This window comes from Rhyacophila brunnea, unplaced genomic scaffold (genome assembly GCF_057557595.1).
Source record: "Rhyacophila brunnea isolate RB1 unplaced genomic scaffold, BYU_Rbru_1.0 scaffold_56, whole genome shotgun sequence".
Taxonomy (NCBI): Eukaryota; Metazoa; Arthropoda; class Insecta; order Trichoptera; family Rhyacophilidae; genus Rhyacophila; species Rhyacophila brunnea.
In genome coordinates this window covers 2,219,605-2,244,473 of record NW_028233235.1, presented here as the reverse complement: position 1 = coordinate 2,244,473, position 24,869 = coordinate 2,219,605, and the positions used below count along the sequence as shown (strand labels likewise).

Sequence of the window (24,869 nt, the reverse complement as noted above, 5' to 3'; positions counted from 1 at the left end):
CTTTTTAATGCTAATTAGTGATTAGTCATATCGCTGAAATTTTTTTTCACAACTAGCATATACTGTCTACATTTTAAAATTTTGTTTATACATTTAATATGATTTTGTGCTATAAATCATTTAAAGTCATATAAATCATCATTTTTTTTCTTCAAATCGCAAAAAATATGTTTTAAAGAAAATTAAAGTTTTATTCTCCAAGGCAAATATAACAATAAAGTATAAATATAAAAATATGAATGTGTATATTAAATGTGGATTATAAATTAATAAGTTTTTTTATTGTATAAACAAGTATATTTATCTTTTATTTTATATACTGGTAAATATTTGTAGCTCTTGTGATCAATCCAAAATATGTAACTACTTTAAAAAGATTATTTATTTGCCAGAATGTTCATTTATAACTCTATTGCAGGAATTAAATGTAACGGCGAAAATAATAAATGTAAATATTTAGGATAAAATATTTAATTTTTTTTTGCTCAATGATTATACGATAAACCTTTTTATTTAAAAAATAGTATGTCTTTCTCCTTTTTTTTTGTTATATTGAGATAATCAATATAATTCTATAAGTTGCTTCATTATTATAATTATTTTAAAATTGGGATTTTAAATATATAAAAAATATATATGTTTCTTTTTTTCTGCTTTATGTATATCTTCGTTCGTCTTAATATTTATTTTTATACATTAGTTGTTTTCATTTCATGCAATGATCTCAAAGAAGAACGTTATGTACTATAAAAATTCTAATGTTAATTAAAGCTCTTTAAATTTTTTTAGTCAGTATATTAGTTTGGATCATCATAAAATTTTTTTTATAAAAAACCGTACTTTGCGCTTAATTTACTTCCCCGCCAGGTTTGTTGGTTCCTGTGAGATTGATGTAAAGCAGAGAAAAAACTATATTTAAAACTTTATTATATCTATTACACATGTTCATGATATCAGAATACTCGATTACATGTATTTTATTGAAAGAAATGAAATACATGTACAATAAATATTAAACGAAAGAAAAAAAGTTGTAATTTAAGGATTTAATTGCAGAATACTAATAAAAATGACATCGGTTTGTTTTTTGCAAATAATGCGTGTTTTTTTGGGACATAAAGCGTTATTGAATTATTTTTTTCTATGTAGGTTCATTTTTATTTAAAATATATACAATTTTTTTGCTATTTAATCGAAAAGTAAAATATCTTCTAAAGATCATATTTATTGGGATAATAAAATTAAGTGGCATGAAAAAGGGAATTTTTAAATATTTATGGTGTGATGAATTACCACAATAAATTATACTTTAATTGCAAGTCAAATATCCTGTTCTAATAGTTTCTGCATGCCATGATCTTTTTATTATAATAGCACCCAGGCTTGTGATTTTTATCTAATTTTTCATGAAAATAAATCATCAGTTATTTATCTATAAATTGAATTTCTTGTGTTTTTAAGGAATGGTCTTTCCATACATCGCATTTATTCGCCACATATTGTATGAATTTCTGCATTTATGTACCCTTTTTAAAATGGATGGTATGAACAAATTGTACAAAGATGTTATTGATATAAATGATATAAAGTTTAAGCTTGAAGACAAAAAGAAGGAGCTAAAGGAAATTAGAAAGGAAATAGAGAATATTAAATATGAGAAGGAGATTCTTATCGAGGAATCGAAAATGGAGAAAGAACTTAGAAATGAGCTAGAGAAGATAGAGATACAAATACAGACAATGCACATAAAAGATAAAAAAATAAGCCAGCTTTCAGATTTTGATGCAGAAATATTAAATTTAAATGACGATATATTAAGAAAAAAGTGTTTTGATTTTATTGAAGATATTATATATGTTTGGTTCAATGGTGAAGATGTTTCGATTTATTTAAGCAAAGAGACTAAAGACTTTTTCAAGTTGTTTAAAGAAAAAGGGTTTTATAGTGATTTAAAGAAAGTGTACTATAAAAAATTAGAATCTGTTCTTAAAGATATAACTTTTTCTGATTTTAAATATGAAGAAACTTCAAATGAAATTCTACTAAATATTTGTAAAGATGGCAATCTTGAGCGAGAAAATATTCAGGAATTGTATATCAGAAACAAAGAAGTTTCTAATTTTTTATTTAAAATTCTCAAAATTAATTTAATTGAAAAGACAAAGATGTTGATTAAAAAGCGAGACACTAATTTTGCAGATTACCTTTATAAAAATGCGGATTTAATCAAAGGCACTAAATTTGATTTAGAAAATCTAGAAAATTTTCTTGAATTATTAGTTAAAGAAACATTGCAAGAAATCTGTTCAATCAAAAGAGAAAACATATTAATTGATATTAGAGAATCAACCGTGTCAACCGATTTCGTTACACTTATTTTTATAGTTGAAAATTTAAAGGCGACGCCAATTGACGATATAAAATCCGAAATAATAACATTTTTTGAATTACAAAAAGTAAAAACGACACCTTTCAACTTATTTTGTCTTTTTTCGGAGATATCGATGTTTCAATCGAAATTCAAGACAAAAATATTCGAATTATCCAAGATCAAGGAAGATATTTTTTGCCTAATAGTAAAAAATTCAGGAACAAATGACATAAAATTCGCAGGATCTGTTTCTTTGAAAGCTTTAAAAATGGATATATATGAAAACTATCTTGCATTTAAAGAAATACTTGAATTTTTCATAAAAGGTGCAATAAGACTATCCTTTACGACCTCGTATTTCGATTCTTTGAATAAAAATTTGATAAATTATATTTATTCGCTGAATTCCATATCGATAGAAGATTCTGAAGCTTTTTCTGAGCTTATTACTTACATTCTAGAATTATGCCCAGATAAAAATATTTTAGACACTTATTGCAAGATGATTTGTTATAAGTTGATATTAGGTTCAAATTTGCTCGAAATTGAGCGGCTTTATGATGAAAAGTCGTTTTGCCTAGAAATATACGAAATACAAAAGCTTATTATGTCAATTTTTAATGATACCCCGAAGAGAAGAGCATTTATTAACAAAATAAGCTCATAGTTTTAGAAATAAATATATTAGAAATGCATTTTTTTTACTTTTAATTATATCGTAAATAAATATTATACGTCACAATGAATTTTAAAGATGAAGCCCATAAACATTAGCACATTGCTCAATGCTAGTTTTGCTCAATATTATATAATTTTTCATTCAATCGCTGCATAATTTAGAATTGAAAGGCATATCATAAATATATATTTTAGACGCGAAAAAAAAATACAGAATATCTTGGATTTTAATCCTAAGTTAATCTTAAACTATCATTTCAAGATTTGAATACTTCTGATTTGATTTGTTTAACTTGCAAAAACACATATCCATATAGATATCGTATAATAAAATTAAATCCACCATTATATTTACATATATTTCATAAAATAAAATTCAGAAGTTAATATTTTATTTATCTTTGTTCATATTTATCACAGTTTTGAAATTTTTTGTTTTGAGTCTATTTTTTTATATAAAGATACACGAAAAATGTATATTTGCCTTTTAAAATGTAATAAAGCATAAATACACAAAAAAAGAAGAAAAGTTAATCGTTAAATTTGACTAAGTTAATCGAGAACATTTTGAAAAACATCCCATTCATACCAGTATTGGCTACAATTATTTGTGCTTGCGTCAGGGAATCGAGTAATTTTGTTTTAGTGCCCCATTCAAATGTATGTATTAACCCGAAAAGTATCGCTACGACTAGTCAAATCAGCATTGGAATTTTTATTTGCAGCTCCGAGACAATTATTAAGTGAGTTTGTATCAACAATTCCTTACGCTCAGAGAATTTAACCCTTCTATTAATTGGAAATTGAAGATTATAGATCAATCATTTACACCACTCAACATTGAAACTTGATAAAATAATGATGAAATCGTTTTCAAACATAATATCATATGAATTTTAAAGATTTAAATATGGGATCGACTACCAGTTTTCATAATTTTATAAAGTTTATAACCTAAGAATAGACCAAAAATACATCATTCTAGAAAATATTATAAAACCGGCTTTTGTATTTGCATATTATGGAGGAGAGCATATGTGATCTCTTATACAATACGTCCAAAAATGAAGGCAAAATAGTGCATATATATGTGTTTTAAACATTTAAAGTTATTTTAATCACCCGTAACAGAGGATTTATTAAGTTTATAAAAAAAAATTATGGATCAAAAATTATTATTTTTTTACAAATTCCACACAGAGCCCTTTTGTAATCATATTCATATATCTTCATTGTTTTGGTTTATTTAAATTAATAAATCAAATTACCCTCTTATATTCTTTTTTTGATTTGTTTCGATGTGGGATAATATTATTTTTAGCCTCTATCGTATTAGTATGAATTACCGTGAAAGAGCAGTTAAATTATAAAGTTTTATATACAATTTTATGTGCAAATCTTTATTCTTCAAAATACTTAACATTTGCCTCCCAGCCGTCAATAATGTCATGCTATCCAGATCGTCATATTTTTGAATTCTTGCCTTGATTATGTCTGAATCACTTTTTTTAAACAGAAACTGCAAATAAATTTTTTTCGTAAGTTTTTTCTAATCCTAGAACACATCAAACTCTCTCTGCTGGATGTTCTAGGTTATACTTGCGTTTCTTATTTTTTCCGTCTATTTCTACAACATACCAGAACCTTCTTTCTATTTTACATTTACACTGAAGCGCCCGAAGATAATTACTACTCGCCTGGTTCATTTCACAACAGTTTTTCGATAAGAATCCCGCGATCTTAAAGATACTTATCACTGGCATTTTAAAAATATTAAACTCAAATATAGAAAATCCATTTTTTTTTAGTTTCGTGATTTTTCCAAATGCGTTTAATAACGATTTTATTTTTACTGCGTCTAATTTGTAATCTAACCTATAAATTTCTTTACTTTAGGGCTTTTCTTTTTCTACATTTTAGGAATTTAATTCTTTTTTTATAAAATTAGTTTTTATCGATCTAATGGTCTTTTTCTATATAATGGCCGTCATTATGTTTCAATTTGATTTTTAGAGGGATTTTTTTATTTTTTTCTAAAAAGCGAGCAAAAATTCAGTTCCAAAACAAAAACATTTTAAAATAATAAAAAGTGTGGCAATTATTTTTATAATTCATATGTAATTTTCATATAGGGCCGCTTAAACACCTTAGCTGAACATGTTCAGCAATGGGAATTAGAATTTTTAAAAATTAAATGAAACACTTGCTTTTATATTTATTTTTATAAAATATAGTCGTTAAATAAACGATATCCATACACAATCACAAACAAACACAAATTTAAGATTAGAATATTAGTTTTGTACCTAGTAGTTATACATCAAACTATATTATACAGGAAAAATCAAGAACTAATAAGTCTTGAAAAAAAGATTTGTAAAGAGAAGAAGGGTTTAAAGGTATGATAAATATGCACGCTAGAAATTAATCAATTTAGGCACGAAGAAAAAATTTAATGGCGGTCAAAAAGATAAATTTTGATGAATTGAAAAATTAAAATAATTGTGTATTAGAATCTTATAGATATAGGATCTATATAGAATGAGATATATTTTTTAGTGTGGTTATTTATTTCTAAAAACCAAAAAAGATATTTCATATACTTCCGAACCTTTAAAATCTGATTATTTATGATCGTAGATATGAATTCTAGTTTGAAAATAAATATTATTTGATGAATGTACACTTTTTTTGAACATTACAGACGGATGTGAAGTTAGCGTAGATTATTAATGGTGCAAAATTCTGTTTTTATTTAAATAAACGCGTTTTTCTTAGTTATTCTTATCGAAGTTAAAGTATATGATCATTTATTTTTTTCTATAAAATAATTTTTGAGTACTCTACAAATCATTTTAAATCAGTATTTTCTAAATTATAAACGATATAATATGTTTATGTGCTAAAATTATTCAAATAATAAAAAAAAATCTATTTAATGATGGTTCTTTTTTTATTTTATGCCTTATGTTTATGATATTTTTTTTATTAGTTAGCTAGTTTTGTATTTTTTAATAAATTATTTTTCTAAATTAATTGGGCTTTGTTTTAATAATTTAAAAATGTATTTCTTTCTTAAGCTTAGCTTGAACATTTTGACTATTATCTTGACTATATTCTGTTCTCTTTTTCTCTCCTTTTTTCGAAAAAATTTAATTTTAATAATTATGTCTTAGATAATAGCTTTGAAATTGACAATTTAGATTTAATCATTTTTAAATTAAATTTAGTATTATCATTCAATTTTTTTTATGTTTCCCTTTCAATGAGTACGGTACAAGATAAAATTAAAGAAGTAGAGAATGAAATGGCACGTACACAAAAAAACAAAGCCACGGCCTATCATTTAGGAACTTTAAAAGCAAAGCTAGCAAAATTACGTCGAGAGCTATTAGCACCGCCAAAAGGAACAGGTGGAGGGGGCGAGCCTGGGTTCGACGTTTCACGAACTGGAAATGCGCGTATAGGTTTTATTGGGTTTCCAAGCGTAGGAAAAAGCACACTTATGTCAAACTTAACGGGTGCGTATAGTGCAGTAGCAGATTATGAATTTACTACATTGACTACAGTTCCTGGGACATTGACTTTTAATGGAGCTAAACTTCCGATACTAGACTTACCAGGAATTATTGAAGGAGCAAAAGATGGGAAAGGAAGGGGAAGGCAGGTTTTAGGAGTTGCACGAACATGCAGTCTTTTAATGATAGTTCTAGACGTATCAAAACCATTAACCCACAAGAAAATAATCGAAAGAGAACTTGATCTTTATGGAATAAAATTGAACAAAGACCCACCAAATATAAAAATAAGAAGACTTGAAAAGGGTGGTATTTCTATTTCAGGAGAAACTGCTATTGAAACCAGTGTGATAAAAGCGGTTCTAGCAGAATATAGAATAGCCCATGCAGAAGTAAAAATATCAGGAAAGAATTATACAATTGATGATGTTATTGATTCAATTGAAGGTAATCGAAAATATGTGCCCTGTTTGTATGTCCTCAATAAAATTGATAAGATTAGTGTAGAAGAGCTTAATATTATTTATAGAATTCCGCATGCTGTTCCTGTCTGTGCACATAAAAAATGGAATTTCGATGAATTATTGGCGACCTCATGGAATTACTTAAATCTTATTCGAATTTATCCAAAGCCTAGGTCTTCAGGCATTGATTATGAGGAACCCGTGATTTTAAGAAATGATCGTCGGAGTGTAAGTGACTTTTGTAATGTTATTCACAGAACCATTATCTCAAAATTTAAATATGCCCTTGTTTGGGGTAGCTCGGTTAAACATAATCCTCAGAAGGTAGGGAAGGATCATGTTCTTAATGATGAGGATGTTGTTCAGATCGTGAAAAGTGTATGAAATTCGCTAATCTATATTTTATATAAACGATATTTTTAATTTTTTTTTGTAATAAATAAATCATTATTTTTTATTTATGGGCTAAGTTTCTTATTATTTATTCCATCTATTGAGACTTAGCCAGCCCATCGGGAAGATTGCACAACCTTTTGTACATCTTTTGACGCCTTCCTTGAATCTATCTTCATCGACTGTTCTTCTTCTCTTAAATGAGATGAGTTCAAATGTCTTGTTATCATGCATATACATGTTTTTTATTTATGTGTTAATTTAATTCTTAGCTTTCAATAATTCTTCAAGCAAAACTTTTGATTGCTTCATAAAATATATACGGCTGATACTTGTTTCCACCTCATCATCTTTACAATCTCCTCGATGCATCTTCTTCTCTAAAGACTATTAGTTCAAGTGTCTTCCTCCATCCCATGTTTGTACGTATGCTTTCGCTTCAGTTGGCATTCCAAACTTATAGTATTTTGTAACCACTCCATCCCAAATTATAAACACGGCAATATTCGAGTTATACATTTGTAAATAAAGGGGAGTTAGCTTGCTAATAGATCGTATTTTTCTAGCTTCCCATTTTCAACATTCTTTAGATTATCAATACTAGTTATTCCCATTCATTTTATCAAGTCTTTCATCTTTTCTACACGAAAATGTCTGATCAATCATGTGATAATTTTATACCGTTTTTATTTCCGCTAGTTGTTTTTAATTACTCCTTTAATGAAATTTTTTCTGATTTTCTTCCTTTTTTTTATATTGTATTTTTTTGAGAGCATAAAGTGTATGCATCCTATAACTACGTTATGTCTTCGTGTATAGCCATGGCTAAGCATTCTTTTACATCTGCTTGCTAGTTGGTCTACTGTTTTATATGCTTCTCCACAATGTTGAAATTTTGACTTTTCTCCAAGAACATATTTTTATCCTGTATGAACATATAACATTAAAAGGTTTATTTATTTACGGGCTAATTTTTAATTTATTTTTATGCTTATCTATTTTTTTTAAAGTTTATTTATATGCAAAAAATTTTAATCCGATTACTGCTCATATTTTTTTTATTTATTAATCAAGAACATTGGATATTTTTATATATTCATTTAAATACTAATTTTTCTCTTCACCTTTATTGTTTACTCGCGCAAAACTTTAGATTGATCTTTATTACAGATTTGCCATATACTATTTACAAGCTCATCATCCTATTAGTCTTCACCCATTTATATTCTACGCTCAAGACTTATACATTCAAGTTTTATTCCTACTATATTATTTGTGTTTATACTTCCGCGGCCATCATAACCCCCAATTTCTTAATATCCGACTTATGGTATTTTTGAAAGCACTATTCCATGTTATGATCTATGGTACTATCCTTATTTTTCATTTGGATATGAGTGAAATTTCATTCGCCAATAGATCGTATTTTCTGAATAGGTTTTATTATCGATTATTGTTGTTCCTATTTCTATAAAAGTAATCATATTTTCTTTTTATCGTGTATAGATTAAATTTGGTCGTCCGTGCAATAATTTTATTTCTGTTTATATTTTTGTATCTACTTTTGTCTCTGCTAGTTCATTTGAAATTTGATGAAAATTTAAATTAAATTGAATTGTGTGATTTTAATGAATATTGGCAAAATTTTCCTTTAATTAGAATCTATATCATTTAATTCCTTTATAAGGATTAAAAAGAAACACTTTACTAATTAAAATTTAGAAAGACAATAGTTTTATATCAACAAGAAGGATCACAAACTACTATTTTCTAAATTATAAAAATAAAAATAATTTATATTTTCGTCGAAAGCTATAAATACAATAGTCCTACGTCAGCAGGATGGATCAAAAACCAACATTTTCTAAATTATGAAAATAAAAATAAAATATCTGGTAATTAAAATAATCAAATTTAAATGTTTCACGTTTGAGGATTAAAAATCAAATTTTCTACAATTATAAATCTTTTTTTTGTAGTTAATCTTTTTTTCAGAGCAGGGTTCAAATTTAATAAGCTTATCAAATTCCTTACAGGATCAAAATTAGTAGAGAAAAATTGCATTTGTTTGCCTCATCGGTAGCCAAGCACTGAATTACCTCTATATTTTCTATTTCTAGTTATAAATTGATTGCACAGCATTTTTTCTTTAAACAGGAACTCATCTGTTTTGTTCTAAAGAGATTATCTAAATGAAAAAAATGTTTATTAAATCTTAAATAGGCACATATATGCAAACATTACTTATCTAAATTCCATAATTTGTATTATAGGCCTATTTATATTATATAAAGTGTCCATATCCTTATATTCTATATACCAGTCGGCTCTATTTGATACAATATACTGACTTCATTGGCTTTAAATACAAATTTTATAATAAATTTCTTTTGATTTTTCATACATCTTTATTTTAAATTATATTGCTGATGGTCTGGTAATAAATCGCACGAAGAAATTCCGAAAGAACTCAAAGTTTCAAATACGCCATTAGATAATGAAAAGAAGCGTGATATATATAAGAATTTAAGATGAGATGTATGAAAATATGCCAAAGATAAACTTACTGATAATCAAATCAAGTTATTTTATACGATAAGGTATGAATTACAAAACACAAATAAAATTACATCTTATATTTTATCCCTTCAGCACCTTAATATTTAAAACTCAAATACTAAACTCAAGCGATAAAAATATTTGTTCTTTTAATTTTCAACTCTTGCCATGTACATTTAACGTTCAAATATACTTTTATTACAAAGTATAAGTTGCACAAATAAACATTATTTTAGGAAATTACAAAAAAGAATTCATCATAATTATTGTAATTACAAATCTCTACTAAAATTCAAGGTTATCGATAATTCGCTTTTGCATCACACCTCTTTTCGAAATTTATATGTAATTTATTTTCATCACAGATGAAATTTTTTCATACTAAATTTCAAAAAAATCATAATTTCGAGTAAAGGAAATTTATTTAGATTGCATTTTTGACTTTTTTCCAATTTAATTTATATCAATTGCAACTTTGAATTATTATATTTAATATATATATCGATTGTACCTTTAATTTTATCATATTTTATTTATTTCAATCACCTGTTTGACATAAAATTTATTTCTATCAAGCAATCATATTTTATATAAAAAAGAGATACCTTTTTTTTAAATTTGATCACCGCTAAGGTTTAATCAACGCCATCATATCAATAATAGCGTTGATTCCCACACATGCGTTCGGAAATCAAGTAAAGTTGTTTAAGCACCACAATAAAGTGTATGGTTATTGTCTCAGCTTTATTTTATAATGGGTCAGCGTATCCGTGTTTGCTTTATCTTTTGCAGCTATGTGGTATAATTACCAATTTTTATTTAATACAATGTCCCTGTGTGAGGAGTATTCGAACATTAATAATTTATATTGAATATTTGCACCATCGGCCATCCCTTTGAATTGAAAAGAATTAATTTTTTATTGTCGCTATAATGAACACGCTTTTCTTTAAAATATTTTTTTTTTGACGAAAAGCACGAGATATGGGTTTTTCAACATGATATTATTAAAACCCTTAGAAAACGAATCTATTTTTTTTATCTAGCTGAAATTAAACAATTTTATAACTTTTGATGAAAAAAATTATTCTACGGTGTTATAAACAACAAAAAAATATAGCATTAGTATTTTAATTAAACTCTATAAAAAATAATTAGAAAATATCATCATCAGAAATACTCTCATAATCTTCAGCATGCTCTATTAAATCAACTTTATAACGCAAAACGGCACCTATTCCCCCAAAACCATCAACAAACTGACTACCCTCTTCTGATTTATCACTAACCACCTCAAGATTACAACCATATTTCGTATAGTTTTCTGCTATCCAATCAATAAATAACTCATCTGGCATCTCATGATCCTCTGGCATTTTAGAGGTACAATTTTCATAAACAATAAGGGTCTCAACTGCACTCATTTCTAAACACATCAACGTATCCTTTAAGCCATAAGCATACCGTCCCGTATCTATTTTTATTTCATCGAAAAATCCAGATATGATCTTTTTCTCTTTTGCAAATTTGACATCTTTCAATACATCTGCACACAGATCGATCGCCTCATTCAACCCATTCTCACCACCATAATTTGTATCAACAACCTTAATAACTTTCTCTTGCAACCGTCTATTCAAAAAATTCTTCATTTCATTTTTTAAATCGGAATGTCCTGCTAACAACAGTCCCTCAACATTCGGTATACTTTCAGTCAAATAAAGATTCCCACAAATTTCACTCACTTTTTTCACATAAGCTAACCTCCTTTCAACCCGAAGTCTCGCAAATCTTACTGAAGACTGCCCACCCCGACCATGCTTCTTAGGAAGATCAACACTCAAATTCTGTAAAATATTTTTTACATTTCCTTGAAGCGTAGCAAAAAGTGTCGAGTGGCCATCCATCACCACAAAACCATACTTAGCCTCATTCTCAAATAAACTTAGAAGATCATCAACATGGAATTGTGAGTCACATAAATAAAGACTCGTGTTAATTGGTTTAAGCGGCTCTATTCCAATACTAACCTTCTTTTCCTTATCATTTTCATCCAAAACTATTCCTACATAAATAGCTAACCCATTTTTTGGTGTTCGGGTGTACGTCTTCAATTTCGCTTGTGCTGATGTTATTGCGGTTAAAACACTCAATCGATTCACTCGTGACTTTATGTTCGAGGCTGTTCCTGCTTCATCAGTAAGCATTTTATTCACCTTCGATATCGCATCTTTCGGCGGTATCACAAGTGATATCATCGATGTTCCATTTCCTCTTGAATCCTTTAACTTCTTAAGAAGTTTCTTCATTCTCCATACTTCTATCTCGCTTAGAACATCAGACATCAGTGAAGGCTATTAAAAATTATATCTATTAACAACAATAAGAAAATTTAATGTTTACATTTATTGATTTTAGTGTGAAATTGTGAGATATAAGGTTTTTTAATATAATAAGTATTTTAAAATGTTTAAAAATTTATTCCTTTTCTTAATCCATTTAATTGAAAATGAATATATTTACATATCAATGGGTCAATTTTATTTCAATAATTCATCTATCTTTTAAAGGGAATGCGTCGATTTTATATTTCATCTATTTTTTAAAGGGAACGCATCGATTTTTCATTTTTAATCATATTGATTTATTCTCGTATAAAATATCTGTATTTCAAGTATTTTTGGTGACCAGATATTTATTATGTTTAAAAAATATAATTTTAGTGGGATGTTTATGTGTAAATAATATGAATAGATTTTTTGAATATGAATATTCACTCTTTGTATAGAAGGTATTTACTTCATCGCATATTTATAGTACAATGAAGTATTTTGTTGAATCATACTGTTATTAACTACGAACATCAGTGTACTAAGATTCAAAATAATGCGAATACTTGTGTTTTTTTAATAGCATGACACTTAAACACCCCAATTTGCCTTATCTTTCATATTTTGCCTAGAGCTTAGCCAATCGTCACAATTTTTTTTTTTAAATAAACCTAAGTTTAATTTTAAAAAACATAAGTATGTTTTAATGATTTTTTCTAATTATATTTCATATTTAGTGTAATTTTTTTTATAGATAATTATATTCAGATCATAAAATCCTAGAATTATGCATTATTTGAAGATATTTGTAAAATTATAGAGGAATATTGTGAAAAAATTAAATATAATCAAATACTTTAACTGTTTCTAAATATATAATATTTCTGTATTTAAACACACAATATTATATACCGGGGACGCAAGTGGTTATCGTTTTTAGTGTACTTTATTATAGAAAAAAAACAGATTTTGTGTTAAATACAGTATAATATTACGGGTTTTGTTTTAATATATCAATAAGTAAAACAATAAATTTTTGAAAGTGAACTGTAATTCAAATTCCAAGATTGAAAAAATGTATCACAAATCATTTTACCTGCCTTCAATGGTGTTCGTGATGTTTATTATCCCAAATTTACAAAATAATTCTCTAGTTTTGCACAAGTACAACTACATAATCCTTTAATGTTTATTATACCATTTATAATCATTAATAAAGATACTTTTTGCTAATCAAAATTTCGATAAAACAGTGATTAACATATTAACATCTAATTAATTTTTAAAATATATGCCGGACCACGTAAAAAAAAGACCACTACATATGAAAAATATCCTTCCCATATTGCCTACAATGGCTTTTATTACTTGTATTTGTGTTCGGGAATTGAGTCAAGTGGTTTTAGTGCCACAAGCAAGTGTATGGTTATTTCCTTAGCTTTGTTTTACTGTGGGTCGGCGTATCAGTGTTTTCTGTATTATTTGTAGCTAAGAGGCATAATTACAAATTTTATTTTTACAAAATACCCTTGTGTGAAAAAAATTGACCTAATCATTTAAATTCTAGATTTAGGCGAATATTTAGATAAATAAAAACATAGTCACTATATCGATACAAAAAAATGGCAAAATAAGGGCTTCAGATGATTCTATGCTAAAAAAAATATTGAAAGAACCATAATTAGCCGACCAATTATAATTGAAGACTATAAATGATATTATTTTTAGGGGAAAAATTGAATAAATATTATGAAACTCTGAAAAATACAAAAATCACAAACTTTGAAAGAACAAGGTATTTTTTCAAATTGAAGTTTGTCGTTTAAGTATTATTTATTGTATTGTTTCATTGTCCTCCTTGAGGTATTATATTTATATACTATATGCGAAAAAGTTGATTCAGAATGTCTTCAAGCTCTCAATAAGAGGAAAATTAAGAATAATCGGATCCAAACTTAATAATAAGAATATACCAGATATTGCAGTTTCGATATCTACAGCGCAACATATATTTAAAAAGGCTTACGATCGAGCACAAAAAGAGAAGCCTAACATATCGAGAAAAAGTAGTAAAATCATGCACCTTTAAAAATAAAAGATTCCTAAAATATTATATAACAAAAGTAGAAAGTCGTTGAATACAAGGGCCTTAATAAAGAAATAATGTAATCAAGAGATATGATCAGTAATATAAACTATGATGTAAAATGTCTGATAAAAACACATACGCAAAAATCAGATTGATTGAAAAATAAGGCGGTATTAAAAATATAATTTTTATAAAAATGCTTTAATATTATAAAGTTAATTATCTAAAACGAGTTACATGAAAAATATAATTATAAATCTAAATATTTAAATAGGGAAAAAAAGGTGTTTTTTACGAGAAGATAAAAAAAAAAAAATAAAACTAAATATTTAAATGTGAAAAAAAAAGAATTTTTTTTGGGAAAATGAAAATAAAATAAGCGTAAAAATACAAAAATAAATAGTTACTTAGACATTCTTTCTGATTACAGATAAACACCATCAAAAAACTCTATAGCCCAGCTGAAATGAAATATAAATAAAATTACGTGCTAAAATATGTAAAACCGTCAATTAAGTCTATACTTTTCTTCTTTATAACAGATCATGATACTATTATATTTAAAAAAACATCCTGTAAACGTACCTTTAATTTCATAATTAATCGATTGTTTCTAGCCTGAAACAATACATCCATTCAAATAGATAAATTTTAGAAGACTTTTTTGTGTCTACTTTATAACATAAAACAAAAAACCCCGAAATAATTGTATATTTAAGTGATACAAGAATAATGATCACATGAAACATATTTTGGGACGATTCGACGAGAATAAGTTATCAAAATAATTTATGTGGCATTGCAATCATAAAGAGAAATAAAAACATCTATATAAAACATATTTTATTTTAAAAATACATTGAATATATGAGAAACGAATTCAATGCAATTCTTTTCTGTGAAACTTTAATGTATCTACTTAGTTCACGCTTTTTTATAGAAATATTTCAGAATGATGATGTGTCTTGCTGTTATAAACGGGATGAATCATACAGATTTATATAATAAATCTAAAAAGGTAGAGTAAACCACTTTTTTTTAATTTATGTGCATTGATTTATTGGTATAAAATTAAATGAGCACACTATTCTGAAGAAAGTAAAATTCAATATCCAAATATCAGCAGGATAAAACTTGAATTTTTTACATTTTCTATAAAATATGTAATTAATATTCAAAAATTATTGCAAATCACAGAAATTTTCTAAAAAAGGTAATAAGTTGGAAATAAAATAATCGCCAACCCATGAAACATACACAGATAAGGCAAACAGCAATCGATCCTTATTCTTCTAAATATTTAGTAGTAATTAAAAATTGTAAAAAGATATAAAACTTGAAAAAATAAAGCGAACTATAATTAAATCTAAAAAAGTCTAGGATTTATTTGATACGATGCTCTATGGAAAAATTTATAGTGAATAAATTACAAGCAAAAATTCATCAAATTACACAAGTCAATTAAAACTAATACCTTAAGGCTAAAATAAATATGATTAAATATTTTTAACAGGTCATACAAATATAAAAATCTCTTTTACACATTTATAAACAAAAATTTAATGTGACAGAATTAAAATTAGAAAATATTATGGATATCGAATTAAAAGTAGATATTATAAAATATTATGTAGTATATTCCGGTGGATATGATAATTTAAATAACACACACGTTTGAAATTATTTATGAAATGAATAATATTTAATACTTTTACACATATTATTACCAATGAGAAAGCGATGAAAAGTTTTTATATTTTATTTTAAGAATGTCACAAATACAGAAGATAAATATTGCAGATATTCATCTAAGTTTTCTTCTTTTAAACGTGAAAACTAAAGGACCTTTAATATTTTTTTCTATATCTTATAGGTATTCTTAAATTAATGCCATTTTATCCTCTCCAACGTGTTTTTAGCACTTTAATATCGATTATATCTTTTTTGCGTTTATTCGAATTTATTTAAAAATATTCAAGGGCCCGACAAACCTTTTTATATGCCTTTATTTGTTTGCTTATATTTTAGATGCTTTTTATATTTTTAATTCAATAATTTTAGAGTTGTTGCATAACCAGATTGAATTTATATGATTTTTTTATATAATAAAATCTATTCATACACTATACGCTTTCGTTTCCGTGCCCACTATTATATTGTCTTGCAAAGTTTTGTAACATCTATATCCCTTAATTAAGCTGCTATAATGTTTTTTTTTCGAGTGTACCCTTCATTACATAGATTTTTCCTTTCATTGATAAAATTTCTTCCCATAAAACATGCGGTTTTGATACTTATTTTTATGATACCTTAAGTAAGAGTAAATATATGCAGATTATGATTTTTTTCTTGTAATTTTAGTCTTTAAAAACCTTTAACAAATTATCTGTCCAGAATCTATGCTTATTATTACCTAGGGCATAGATCTTCGCTACTATATTAATTTTAGCCATCTACAAGATAATTTTCATTTTATCAATATAAATTTATTATTCCTACCTTTCATAAAAAAACACACCTATTTTTTAATCCTAAACATATATTAATTAATAACACATAATTTAAAGAGCTAAAATAATTCAAAAAAAGTTCGGGAAACAACACAACGATAATAATGAAATCTGTAAAATAGTCAAATCTCAAATGCCATTTCAAAATTTAAACTTTTTCTTTTTATTTAGACTATAACTAAATGTTTCCATAAATTAAACTTAATTAACCACAAATTTCTACATGTAAATTCACATAAGAACGGGGGAATATTAAAAGTAAATTTTTATGTAAATAAATATATTGTTAAGAACCTTTTAAATGCAAAATTGTACAGAAAGAACAAATAATTATTGCACTAGAAATTATTATAGATGAAATAATGTCGCACTTTTTTTTAAATACATAAATAAAATAAAAGTCTAATATTAAAAAATACGAAGACTTTATTTCGATTTTTAAAAAAAATATTGTGGTCATTTATTTTTAATGATTATGCGGTTCTCTCATATGAGTAAAATACCACTGGCAAGAAATAATAAAAGCACACAGAACTCGATTTTAGAAAATAAAAAAATAAAAATTACTGTATTAAAACAGTAAATGTGAAAATATACATCAAAAATAAGTTTATATAATAATAACCACCTAACAGACTATAAAATATTGATATAAATTGTAGTATACAAACAGATTTGGAATTTCTATTCAGGGTTTCACCATAAAATAGCTTTAAATCTAATAGAATTAAGAAAAACTAAATATGCCATAATAAAATTTAAAACAATTCTAAATGAAAATAAAAAGGAATGATACATAAAAATGTCAACCAATATAAAGAACTAATAATTAGGATAAATTTTTTATATTATTGCTATATGATCTTTTTAATAGAGCAAGTAAATTTATAAATCAAATAATCCATTAAAGTCTAAAAAGTGAAAAACAATATCACGATTAAAAATTTGGAAAAAAACAGGTCAATTTTATTGAAGAATAAAAATACTTCAAATTAAAAATGCCAAAACAATTATAAATATAAATCATTTAATTTTAAATAATAATTATTATAATTTTAAAATGATCAATACCGTTTGAAATAACAAGTAGGCAGATAAATAAAGCAAAGCATACCATTATTTAGAACTTTGCGAATGAAATCATGCAGCAAAAATGCAGAAGAAAATTATTTGATCAATAATTAGTGAAATTAACCGCCATTTCAGATGAACAATAAAACACATAAAAATAGCTTAAATTGATAGAATACAATATATCAGATAAAAAGAAAGCATACCCTGATTCCATATTCTGACCAAAAATATTTGAATCAGGCAGAACTTACTTTTTTTAACGTTTTTGAATTATTTTTTATTACCCTTAAACATTAGACATAACAATGGCAGCTTCTTGAATATTTGATGTGCTAAAAAAAATTCAAAAACATAAAGAAGGCTGTGATCACAATAGAAAATATTTTATAAAGGAATCAATATACCATTTTTACGTTCTAAACATAATTTAATAATCACTAGAGCGACGTGATGTGCCAAAAATGTAAATAGAAGAAAGAATTGTATTCATTTTTAGTTCATTTTAAAAAATAGGATAGGGTAAAATTTTTCATGTATTTATTAACAAAGGAATATTCCGACATATTTTATCAGACCCGCTTTTAACGGGGTTTCTTTAAAATTGAACAGTTCTATGATGTGTATATCTAAGCCTTGAAAAAAATCTGATACCGATATATATTTACTTTGCAGTTATTATATTATAAGTAAAACCATGGCAGATAAGATAAATTTCATTCATTTCGAATCGTTTTCACAGCCAAAAACGTTATCCAAAAAGATGAATATGTCAAAAAAAACCAAAAAATTAAATTTTTATTAGGTTTTTATCCGCCTTATCTAATACAATTTTAGTTGAAAATGATTTTGAGAACCTCAATTTTTAAACGAAAAAAATACTAGAGCGAGGCATACAATTCAATTTTTTTAAATTGTTTTATATAGCTTGAAGATAGTAAAATAATATTATATTCAGCTAACATATAGCATAAATATCTGCAATTTTAAATAAAAAAATCACTCGATCAACAATATATTTACGCATAAAAATATAAATAGCCAAAAACAAATTAATCCAATACTTTTTCGGAATATTTTCGAGATTATGGCTTTTAATTTAGACATCACCCCATATAGTACTGATATGAGATAAAAATAGTTGTTAGACAAAATAGAGACTAATATTAAATACTATATCGTGTTTACAAAACCGTACAATGTCTCTTTGTTCAAGTCATCACCCGAATAAATCGTTTACCGGATATTATTTTAAATCTAACAAAATGTCTTGAACCTTCTTTTTAAACCACAAAATATCACAAGCGTCTTTTGTCTAGAATTTTCATGGTAATAGCATAGATGTCTCTGATTTGTGTTTCTGTAAATTTAATGTTTCAATATTTGGGAATCATAAATCTCTACAACCAAACCACGAAAATCAAGTTTTTTAATGTATTCATGATATAGAAAAATTATAAATATATATTTTAACGTGAGAGATTCACCGTAATACCTAATAAATATAAAAATCTTTATTTTCTTAAAATAGCTAAATTTATACTGTAATAATAAATCAGTTTCAAAACTCAAAAAGTTGAAATTTAAATAAATTTATTTCCTCTCTAATAAAAAATGGAAAACCCTACCTGAATCGTTTATTTGTATATCCTGATCACTTAAATGCTAGTTATTGCTTCTAATAAATACACATTGACTTTAAAACCAGCTAATTAGCAAATATTTCATAAAAGTATGTATCATTAGATTTTTAAACTCTTTTTAATTAGTTCGCATATATAAATAAGGTTCAGAACGGAAACTTACACACATAATTTCGACGAATAAGACTTACAACTACAATGTCTACACGATAGGAGACAAAACATATCTAAAATGCAATTTTAAAGCATTTAAATAAGCGTAATTTGTGAGCTAGAATATATTATTCAATAAAGTTTGATGAAAGCCATACATACGGGTGACCAATATCAACTAAAAGTATAAGTTCTGAAGTTTTAATTGAACAAATAAAACACAATAATATCTTAAATATGAAAAATAGTTACAGTAACGGAAATTAAATATGCTAAAAATATATTTTTCGATTTCAAAGTTTACTAAATAAAAATGTGCTTTGACACTTAGAAAAGAAAATTTTAAATGGTTGTAAATAAACAGCCTTTCCTCAATATAAGAAAATTACCATCAAGTTTTATATTGCATAATATTTGTACTTTCGCGTATAATCATTCGAGGTGATATCTTGCACGGTTATTTTTATGAATTTAATCGTATTTTGTGTTTTTTAATGCATTTGAAATGCATAGTATGGATAGATAAATAGTGTTACATGTGCAACAGAATACCTATTGCATATACTGCACACATGTAACTAATTATATTACACCACGTGTTCTATATAACTAAAAACAAAAATTTTAACAATTTAAAATCATTCAATGTAGAAATATAAAGTCATTATGCACTAAACCAAACATTAAAAATTTCCTTCGCTGGTAATACAATGACTTATACATTTAAATAAAATGAGATAATTCAGTCAATTCAAGAGCACAAATTTAATGTAAAATTTTCTAAAAAGAAACTTTTTAAGTATTATTGATGATAGGAACATACTAGTAAGTTTTTGTGTGCGACATTTTTTTGTGTCTTTTCTTCGAAGTTTAATAAACAAAATAGTGGTATTAATTACTAGAAACTTCATTGGAAAGCTCTATGAAGATGTTGAATTTTCTTAATCGTACTATAAATATGATATTTCACTTATAAAATTATGAAAAACATAAAAAGATGATGGTGTTCAGTTTGAAACGTTTTACGATATTTAGCCCGTTTCACAATATAATTTTGCAGAAGGAATAATTTATTTAAATTCTTGGAAGGATGAATCACAAATGTTGCAAAAGATAGTCTTTAGACGTATTTGAGAATAAAATTACTTTTATTCAGACTAACTTACGATTAAATTCTATTTCATACATATAAATCTATAATTTTTTCTAAAAATGCACTAAACCCTAAAAGGGAGGCCAATATAAAATTATTTTGATATTATAAGATATGTAAAATCAGGTTCATTTTCGATTTTAGAGTCATGTGCGAATATATATCTTGATTTATATTTGTATATACTAGATAAGTCTATATGAAATTATTTTAATACAAGGAGCGTATATTTCAAAAATATATGATTTGATTTATTAGAAATAAAAACCTTGTGGCTTTAAGATAATAATAAAAAATGGTACTGATAGCGTAGCTTTTGATGTTACTTTTATGAACAATTATTATTACGAAAAACCGAATTAATATTTAAGCTCGGATGATATAAAAAGGGAAAAAACATTTAAATGCATTTTAAATTGCATCAAATAGCATAAAAAGCACATTTATAAGTTCTATACAACATACCACATAAATTTTAAAAACCAATCTACTTTAAATTGATAAAAATATCACATTAGAAATCCAATGTTATCTTTTTTTCATTATAAATGTTTAAATTTTATTTTAAATGCGTCTAATATTAGAATCTAAAACAAACCATATATCTAGAAACCTAACACTAAAATTATTTCTAATGACAAAAAAAAATAGAAACCTATTATCTATGTAACTATTTCTTTATCTAGAAATTTATAATTTTATACTGCGCTAGAAATAAAAACATAGGATATCTTCTATAAAGATTCAAAGAATGTAATCTGTGCATGAATATAATAAATTTAATTTCAAAACACATTTAATAGAATATTTAATAAGATATTTATTGATAAAATTATTATATCTTACTCGTGAATAACATATTCAGTATCTTATTTAAGATTTAATTATGTATGGCATAATTCTAGGGAATGAAAATAATTACATCGCTTCTATTGTCTCTGGATTAAGAAAATACACACTTTACGTTTAAATTTTTTTCTTGATGACATCCATTTAAATATATTGATATCTGAACAATTTTTATTTTATAGGAAATCTTATTTTCTTGTATAAATGTAATTTTTTTTGTCGTGGTAATTTTACAATATTACAGTGTTTTTGATTTCAATATAATTCACTCACTGATTTTCAGAAGCTAATTGAGATTTACCAAGAGAATTATTTATGTGGTTTTAGAAGTTATTTAATAAATTCTTCTATTTTAAAAGGCATTAGATCGGGTTTCACCACATTTCATTGTTGATCTCATATAATTTAGTGCATTTTCTTTTTTAAAAATAAATAATGAGCAGTTATTACCAACAATTTCACTTAAGTTTCTCATACTATAGATATCAACATAGGTGAATAAATCGAAGAAGAATTTCAAAGATAAAATTTTGCTGTCATCGTTGTTTTAGCTAACATAAAAAACAGTATTTATCAGAATTCTACTTCATTAGCTTTTTATTTAAAGATAAAAGGATTATTTTATAACATGTAAGTATATGAGCATTGATTACATATATAAACACATATATATTCTTAAAATACTTCCAAACTCTTTATTAAAAATAAATTAGACCTAATTCTTCTAAATTTTTTATAAATATGACCTATCATCATTTTCTGGTATCTATAAATCTTCATATTGTTGCCTTTAGATAGCAAAAAACTAAAGCATTGTAATTAAACAACCAAAAAATGGTACTAATTGATGTCTTATTGATATTTCAAACATTAAAGACTTAATTTATGTATCTTTCATGATAAAGATTTCTTAAAAATCTTCCTATTTTTTTAAAAACTAACAATTGTGCCAAAAAAACTTATCAAACAAAAGACATATAATTTTATATAAAAATTAGGTGACATTTCTTTTCTATAAATGTTTTTAATTACGAAAAATTTTCTTAAATTAAACCATAGGGTACGTATTAAAATAAGACTTGTTATATGAAAAAAAGATGGCACAAAACAGCCAAAATTATTGGTTTTCATTCATATATAATGTTTTAAAGTGACATATTTTTTTCATATTAGTAAGTTGATACAAACATAAACATTGCCAATTTATATATCAATAATATGAAAGGTTTAATAAACCAATAGAATTATACAGTATAATTTGCTTTATATTTTTTACGATAAATTTGCAAAACAAGATTACTCTATATTTTATTTTAGTATAAATTTGGTTTTTCAAACCATTTGATTAGATTATAATTGAGTTTTTATTTTAGCATAGACGCTAGTTTATATTTGATGGCCTGAAATCTATATATTTTTTTAATCCTAGTAAATAAGTAAATGTAGACAAATAAAAAAATAATCGCCTTATAGAATGAAAGTAATCACATTTTTTATATTAGAATGATCACAAATAAATAGGCAAAGTTTAGCATTTAACATTAGTTAGATTTGAAATAATTATTTAGGCTAATATTAGATTATGGAAGGGAAAAAATTTCTTTGATCTGATCTTTAATTTATTGTATTATATTTTGGGGTGGGATCATATTGCTATTTTTAAGGCAAAAATATATATATTAGAATTATAAAATTGCAATTTTTGTTGAATTTTTAGATATTAGGGTATTTGATATAAAAAAGAACCCGACTTACATAAGAAATCAAAGTTTTTTTTTGCTAGTAATAGAATTTGGATATGCGTCACCGAGACTTTAAAAAGAAAAAGGGAGATAGGAATACTGAGAATAGTAAAGAATATATCTTTTCAGAATATATTACTTTATATATGCTAATATAATATTTTTTCTAGTGAAATGAAAATAACATTTGAGAAGCAATGGATGTGTAGATATCTTACAGATTGATATTTTCATAAAAAGCATTTATTATTTGAATAATCTACCAATAGAATATGTGTTTTTTAATGAATAAGGAAGCAAGTAAATAGATGCGAAGAAAGATAAATAATGTTTGATGCCTATTTTTCCAGATATCACAAATATAATTTGAATGTATCAAAATCGGTTTATAAATTTTAGAAATATGCGGCAAAAATAGAATCTGCCCGATGCATCTAACATTCAATATTTGGGTTTAAAACAATAACTTGAACCCTTAATTATAAACTAGTATATTTCGACATTTAAGCGACTGGAATTACAAAGATTTATTAGATTTGCCAATTAACATAACCAGCTATTTTAAAGATGTCAGAGAAAAGGAAAAAAAAGTCAAGTTACAATATCTGAATAAACATGTTGTATAGTAAGATTAAAATTGCATAAAACACCGATTAATGTTTATCATCATAATATTTATGTATTAAAGATTTATAACGTTACCTTAAAGCATTCAGAGGGCAAAAAATGCATAAAATCGAAGTCTTTTTAGGTACAAAATTTGCAAATAATAAGTTAACAATTCGAATATTTTACAGATTTTTATATTTTTAGCACATATTTTAAAATATTCGTGTAATTCTAAATAAACTCAAGACAATTTCGCCATTAAAAAATGGATGATCATAGAAATTGGTACTGCATTAACTAAAAAAAACATTATTAAAGGCAAGCACTTTTACTAATGTGCGAATTTCACAATCTGATTTTCCTAAAATAAAAATGTATTAGGAAATATTTATGAATTCAAATTTTGATTGTTACTATTAAATTGAATAGAGCCGTATTTTTAACATTTAATGCCTAGCTACTTCTCTGGGTAGTGGTCTTTATAAAAAAATATGCGCTAAATATTAAAAATATTTATTTTAAAGCGTAAAATTTTGAATTTTACACAAATTTAATTCTTGATTTTTTTTTGTATAACATACTATTTTTTTATAGATGGAGAGTTATATTAGAAAAACAACCTTTGATGGGTATTTTGTATAAAAAATAATAAAATCAACAAAATTTACCCTACTTTACAATTTATTTAAAGTTTATTCGAATAAATATTACGATAAAACCTGTAATAATCTTTTGGG

The 24,869-nt window shown here is 25.4% G+C and overlaps 2 pseudogenes; one reads left to right on the top strand and one right to left on the bottom strand.

Annotated features, from left to right (window-relative positions):
- Nucleotides 1-6,314: 6,314 nt before the first annotated feature.
- Nucleotides 6,315-7,415, top strand: LOC147065799 (guanylate binding protein 128up pseudogene; annotated as a pseudogene).
- Nucleotides 7,416-11,137: 3,722 nt separating this feature from the next.
- On the bottom strand, nucleotides 11,138-12,328 carry LOC147065798 (eukaryotic peptide chain release factor subunit 1 pseudogene; annotated as a pseudogene).
- Between the last annotated feature and the right edge of the window lie 12,541 nt (nucleotides 12,329-24,869).